The sequence below is a fragment of the Ylistrum balloti genome, unplaced genomic scaffold, assembly GCF_031769215.1.
Source record: "Ylistrum balloti isolate Yb309-2 unplaced genomic scaffold, AGI_CSIRO_Ybal_v1 Utg370494, whole genome shotgun sequence".
NCBI lineage: Eukaryota > Metazoa > Mollusca > Bivalvia > Pectinida > Pectinidae > Ylistrum > Ylistrum balloti.
In genome coordinates, this window is record NW_026782321.1 from 77,580 (window position 1) to 85,683 (window position 8,104).

Consider the following 8,104-nt stretch of genomic DNA (forward strand, 5'->3'; position numbering starts at 1 on the left):
CTTTGATCTTTTTTTTTACCTAAAGATTTTTTTTCATGAAGTCCTAGTTTGAACTTATAATAACCTTTGTAAATCCTCATTATCATTCTACACGGATAATGATAGTCTTTGTCGCGCGTGTATTGATATGACGTTATGGATTGGTCAGTCTTGTGTGACGTCATCGTATTGTACATTGTGCTTGGATTTCGCGCGTTTTAAAGTGTTTCCAAGTAAAATGGTTCTTATTCCAGTTTTTTCAAACGCGTAATGTTTTCTTTTACAAAAGCTCAACGAATAATCTTTAGATTTTTTAATTTAGCGAATGATATATGAAGATTGAAAAAAATGTCCGACAAACTGAAAACTTTGAAATGTATAAAAGAAAAAACTGTACTTTAACGAAAAAAAACTTCAAACATTAGGATTTCCATTTCATTCTACCCAGGTTATGGAAAGATAGCTGAACTCACAATGTAATATCAGCATTCTAACGGAGCAGCTTTGTCAATATGTTCGATTGGTCTCTTTTATTATATTCCGTACAATCAGTACACTCATTCGTTAATCGGATATCATGTGCCTTAAGAAATGTCCTATTTAGTTATTCATACTTTGACATTCTTGTAATTATTACTATCAATTCTGTATTGTCAAGAATTATATCCTTTATCATAAAAAAGACGTTCAATCTGTAATTTTTGACCTACTACTACTTCCGTTCGCTGATTCGGGTTGATGATTGTTCTTTTGGTAGCTGATGCGGAATGATGAATGTACTTCCGGTAAGTTATCGATTACGGAGAGGTTTGTTATGTTTCTTATCTGTTGCAGATTGACATGAATCGTATCAGAAAACAAACCGATTGGTAAACCAATATACAAACAATAGCTCTATTCAGGAGACCGTTCAGAATCCTATCACCGTTTGGGTTGTATAGAATGGTGTTGGCACAAAAGCGTCAAAAAAGACCAAGTTAATAGCTGTGACCTAATTGTAGTTCAAAGTCAGGCCCGGCATGATCTAATCATGTTGCATTATAACCAATCGACATTAATATATTGTGATTATTACTCCGAAAATTAAGAAAATAATTGGACAATAGCAAAACGTGACAATGCAATTCCTACAGATGTCAAATATCTATTTTCCTCTCTTTGGTGTGAAATCGGTTCAGCTTTTGTGCGTGGATGCCATGCCAATAAAGAGATTTATCATTCGTAAAATCTCGTCAAATATGTTTTTGCTGTCGGGAGGGTCGATTTTCATTAACGACATTTTGAACATTATCATCTATCGGACGGTTCATTCTCAACACGTTCCGACAGATTTATTATTGTCTGACCGACATCCTGGTTATGCAGTCTGATATCAAACTCATAACTATTGCATGAAGACATATCATACCATTATTTCTTTCCCAGAGTTAGAGTTGTTGTGACTGTGTTTTATTTCTTTCTTTATCTATCTACTTCCACAATTCATGTTGGTTCTGAAAGCCGATTAATCTACAAAACCATATTTCTAAGTCAAATAGAAAGCCACTTAAACCCCAATTTTTCCGAACGATGTAATGGTTTACTTTGTTTGAAAAAACATTTTGGAAAAAGGCATGGTATACGGTAAAGATATTATTTGAACCATAGTGCAATGATTTATATCTTTGAGAGTGAAATAATTTTTTTCACATGGAAAAGTTCTCATTTGAGAACGTTACATTACTGACTTGGTTTGACCTATGTTGACAAAGAGGGTTTCCTCGATGAAGCAAAAGACGCTTACCCTTCTGGAATACCTTATTTCGTTTTTTTTCTTTTTTAAATGGGTTGCTGTACATATCTTGATTTTGTTGTTTTGATTAAGATTCTGACGACCTGTCGGCATTTTCTGTACACAGTGGCACTTTTCATAAGGACTTGACACCACAAAAAGGCCCTACCAAGCAGCAATTTCAAGGCATTTTACAACGGACACACAAGTGATTAGCGCTTGACTTTACAAAATTTGCGATATGAATTACTTCATACAACTGGTTTACCCATCTAGGACTCATTTTATAATTGTTACCCTGCCAACAATTTTGTTTCTGTCTTTACACTATGTTTAGGTAATATTGAATGTGAAGTTTATTGAGAAATGTTTCAATTCCCCATAGATCCTTAGTACGTACAAACAGCTAGATGCAATTGCTGTTACACCGCCGACGTCCTCAGCCGAGGCCATCCTTCATCGCGTTTTTCGACCCCTTACTCGGTACACTCTCAGGATGGGAGGTCCCCAGTGGTGATCAGTCACTGCGTGTCGGTGGTGGGTCTTCAGCTTCTCTCGTCCCTCTCAATCCAAACCCAACAGGATGCCCTCTCTGCTGCCTGGGTGAGCCGCTGCACTGTCCTTCTTCAAGTACAGCCGATAACACCCAGTACACTGAGCATTCTCCAAACAGATGGTACTGGGAAGCCACTACACCCAATCTCTACCGGGAAGTTCCAAGTTTTCCAGCCTTTCTCCCTGCATTTTGCCAGTAGCTCTTCATAATTGGCTTTCTTCCTCTTATGGGCTGCGTCTGTTCTTTCCTCCCATGGTATGGTCAAATCAATGACGGCAATCTTCTTTGTCCCTGATGACCAAAGGACTAGATCTGGTCTGAGGTTAGTTGGTACAATCTCCAGGAATGTAAGTTGCTGGCCGATGTCTGCCACTAACTTCCAACCTCCCGCCAGATCCAAGATGCCGCTTCGCCCTATCTTTCCTGTTGGTAATGTTTCCATGCCCTCACAAACTGTATGGTCTTAGGTCTTGGTGCCTTCTGCTTAATCCTGCTCACCCTTTCCCTGTCCAAGATGTCTGCCAGCTCTCGTAGGACCTGATTATGTCGCCACGTGTACCGTCCCTGTGACAGAGCAACGCTGCAGGAAGACAGTATATGCTCCAAGTTCCCTCTCCTTTCACAAAGGGGGCAATTCGGGTTGTCGGTCAGGCTCCATCTCTCTAGGTTGGCAGGTGTCGGCAGAGTGTCATAAACTGACCGTAGGAGAAACATAGGGCCAATTTAATGATTACTTATTTTTTTTTACAAAATAATGTTGTTTTTTTTGTGCACTTATTTTCACAGAAAAATACAGTTCTCGTGTCTGCTAATGCCAACAGAAGCAGTTGATAGAGTCACCTCAAAGTCAATCAAAATGAATCCCCCCAGGAATTAATTACTTCATATTATCGAATATTGTAATGATAATCATCCTGTAACATATTTTGATATATTACTCAAGAAGGACTATTATTTATGACTGGACGATGTCCACTTTAACGTGAGGATAGCGATTTGGTTCTGCTGCATGTATAATCAAATATCCTGCGAGTCGCCATGTGTCTGTCTGATCACTTGATACTACAGGCAGAACCTCCACCACACAAACATTTATTTTATTCACTGTCTTTTTTACTCCCCATACCGAAATTCATACCCAGTTACACGGCATTTTACCACGAAAAGAAAACATATTAATGACATAAGGTTTCATGTTTATTGCTAATAAAAAGAATGGTGTATATGTATAAAGAAATAAGTTATCATTTCCCTATCTGTAGCTAAAGAACGTTATTTCTGAGGTCTAGTATTGGGACTCCAAGTGCTAGGCCAGACAGAGGGAGGTTTTTCATCATACAATCACAGACAATGTATCATTGCAAAGTTTACTAATACTGATATCACCAGGCTAGAATCACAGCTTTTTTGTGGTGAATGGTTTTCGTTGTTACTAGTTATCCATGCATTCACATGTCCATGAACTGACATAATTAGTCTATAAACTTGCATTGTGCTATATTTTGCCACGAAAATGAATGTTCAGAAAGAATGATTTTTCAATCTTAGTGAAAGTGCAACCACTCCTAAGATAATATTGATGTTACAGTATTTACAATCCTTTCCGCATTTCTAAAATACTGTATAGTTGTTTAGTTTCGCGATGCTAATATTTCGCGGTCGTTCAAATCGATTTTGCAAGGTGATTTAATTTCATGCATGTCTATACATTGTGTGAACAGATATATGACATATAAATCAGTATATTTTGCATTATGTTACTTGTTCGCTGGGTATTTGGGTACATTTAATGACTGATAATATAGTGAAATTTTAGTACTCGCGAAATCAAACAGCTATACAGTATTTGATCCTTAAACCATTCGGATTCTGTTTTTTGGGTTGAAAAAGGAAACGTGTCCCTTGTAGTTGAGCTATTATTATTGTTTAATTTAGCAGATGTATGTTTACAAAGATCATCGCACTGATCAAATAATTCCGCAACGCAGCTGTGAACCAATACTGCATGTTACCTCCAGTTAACAACGTCACCATAAAATTGGGTGTGCGGTCTAGTTTTTCAAATTGTATACAGTTCAATGATAAGACATTTTTCTAACACCAAAAATAAAAAGATCATCCCGGGGTAAAAATGCTTCATACGTCGTGGTTTACTTAATAGAGATCTTAATTATGTTAAAAATTGTAAAGTCAGTTATGACGTCGAAATGTCGGGTTTTAAGATCTGTGGTGGTTGCGAGAAAACTTCATTTGATAATATAGCTAGAATGTTCTTCATCATTTAATAAAATGGTTATGAGCTACTAGCTGTTTAAAATCGATGGAACGAGAATTATTCAGATACGAACACGAATAAACACACACTACATATGGATTTTGTTTTATACACAGCTAATCATCTTCTTTACTAATTTTGGTACATCTGTTTGATTCTTCTCGGACGCCCGAGTGACACGAAGGGCTTAAGTTTTGAAACGAAGGAGGCGACTGAGCAATGGATAGAATATCAAAATCTTGACTGGGAGGTGCACTGGGCTCGTAATTTATTTAATTGCGTAATTTTCATATAACTGATCATTTTAGAAGAACATCACGCATATGTGAATATTCTGAACCGTACCAAATTTCAGAAGTCGATGCACAGGAGTTAACAGAATACACCCAGAGTACTGGTGTTTTAGTTAAAATATTGATATTTGTCAAAACTGTTCCGGTACGAATTCATATTGTGGGATTCTCTGACGTCATCGCTTAACTGAACAATTGTTTTGCAGATAAACTTAGAATGGCAGTTCACCTGAATAGTCTGTAGTTTGTGGCTCTGACAATCTTAGTGATTTTCATAAGTTTATATCAGACGAATTTATTGATTTTGGTATGATGTTGTTCAGTACATCACCGTAGACAACATGTTTTACATTGGACTTATAATTTAATCTGGATAGTTTGCAAATTAGTGGGTTTTCTTTTTTTTTTTTTTTTTTGAAATTCCTTTGTGGAATTGTGCAGTGCTGAACTGTGTTCAGGGATTACCTACATGTATAGTAAACACCTGTATAGAGACAATATACTTTACCTGTCACACTATGAGTGAGGGAAACCAACACAACATGACCAGGGATTCTAGCACCAACCGACAACCCCCTAAAAGATCTAGAGTACTTATCAACAGTACAGACAGTGAAGAACAAATCCTTGAGGTGGAAGAGGTCAATGACAAGCTGGAAAACAATGATTAAAACTGAGGACCTAAAAGTGATAGTGACAGATATTGTTAATGGAATACTCCAGAATTTCAGTGTTACCATTACAATAGATATGTATGTGAAAGTGAAAGAGGAAACAAGTTAGATTCGGAAAGAGTTAAATAGGCTGAACATGGAGAACGAAAGGCTGAAAGAAATGGTGGTTCAACAGAGGAAAGAAATACAGACATCTACTGTAAAGGTGAACACATCAAAAAAACTTGCAGAACAGGCCATGCCCATGGCTAATTATAATGAACAATGCAGCAGGAAAACATCAATTAAAGTAATGAACATGGACGATAAGATACCAGACAAGGACCTAGAGAAAGCCTTCTGTGAGAAGATTAACCAGGAAGCTGAGATTGAGATAAAATCAACGGAAATACTAGCGCATGTCACAGACTCCCAGGCAAAATCCCCAACAAGACCAAACCAGTGCTTGTAAAGTTTGCTCGTAATGACATTAAATACCGTGTGATGAGGGCTCGCAAAGGCAAAAACTTGAGATTTATTTACACAATACGCGAGGATGCTAAAAAACTCAATATTGAGCTTATACACAGACTGTATGAAGACGAGCGGATTGAATCTGCATGGCACTTCAACTCGCGAGTGTATGCCAAAACTGTGAAAGGTGAACGGAAAATGTTTGACATTTATGACAATACAATCTTGACGACAAACTGAAGAAAGTAACAGGAACAAAATAAGTTGGAACTTTATGTTCCAAAGATTCATAATATCTATACATAGACTTTTTAAATAAATTTAAATACCACTCGCCATTAGCTATCTTAGAGTTAAAAACATCTGAGCTAGAAAAGAGCAGAAAACAGAAAGCTAACGGTAGTGTATTCAGATCACAGGCAAGATGGACAGAGAATGGGGAAACACCGACAAGTTATTTTTGCGCCTTGGAAAGAAGGAATTTCACTAATAAAATCATACCTAAAATTGAAAAAGATAATGGAGTAATAATTTCAAACCAAGATGACATTTTAATTGCAATTACCAATTTTTATAAATCTTTATATAATTGTTATGATGATACAGAGAAGGTTGACTTAAATACAATATTTGGAAAAGATGTAAAATTCCAAAATTAAATGAAACAGAATGCAATATGTTAGAAGGACATATTCAATATCATGAGGCATCTGCAACTTTGAAGAAGATGAAACAAAAGCCCTGGTTCAGATGGATTTACTGTTGAATTCTTTAAATGTTTTTGGAAATATATTGGTTATTTTATATTAAGAGCAGTTAACTTTGGATACTCAACTGAGGAACTGTCAATAACACAGAAACAGGGCATTATTACATGGTTACCAAAGTGAGAAAAATCTAGGCAATTTCTAAAAAAACTGGCGACCAATTTCATTATTGAACACTGTATATAAAATTGCATCTGAAGTGATTACAAGTAGAATCAGGACTATATTAGATAAATTAATAAACATAGGTCAAACTGGTTTTATGGATGGTACATGTGAGAAAACACAAGGCTAATTATGATATGATGCAATATGCAGAAGAATTTGATCTTCCAGGCTTGCTACTCATTGTAGATTTCGAGAAAGCCTTCGATTCTGTTTCATGGAAATTTATTGATGAAGTTCTACTTTTTTAAAATTTCGGACCTAGCATAAGAAAATGGATAATGGATTTACGCAGCAATTCTAAATCTGCACTTAACCAAGGCGGTAATTGATCTCCTTTTTCAACTTGAAACGAGGCTGTCGACAAGGTGATCCTATCTCTACTTATTTATTGATAATACGCGCTGAAATTTTGGCACTTAGAATTAGAACTAATAGAAAAATTTAAAAGGATATCAATAGATGGGGAAACAATTTTATTATCTCAGTATGCAAATGATACCACAGTAATTCTTGATGGTACAGAAATATTATTAAAAGAAACAATGAGCGGGTTAGATGTTTTTGCAATGCTACCAGGGATAAGAATAAACTCAAGTTATATGGATAGGAAACAAAAAAAATCAATGAACTTTTGTTCCTGAATGGAAACTACAATGGGTAAATACCAAATTCTCAGTTTTAGGGATTGATTTTAGGGATAGATTTTGATGTTGATTTGCATGAAATAACAGAATTAAACTATGATGAAAAATAACTAATGAAAATTTAAAGTGTATTTAAAATGTGGAGTAGAGGGCTACTTACTCCAGTTGGAAGACTCACAGTAATTAAGACTTTGGTCATCTCTCAACTAAATCATCTTTTTATCTCACTTCCAAATCCTGATGAACCTTCATCAAGACTCTTGATACAGAATTATACTATTTCCTATGGAATTGTAAAGTTGATAAGGTTAAACGAGATATCGTTATAAAGAAATATTTAGATGGAGGGTTAAACATGATGAATGTTATCTCCTTTGTAAACGCACTTAAATCTGTTTGGATTCGTAGATTGCATCTCGGAAAAGGCAAGCGGAGAAGCATTCTTTATGCTAAATTAAATGGTAATATACTTGATAATTGTAGAAGTGGTTTTATTGATGACAATATTAAGAACAATTTATTCT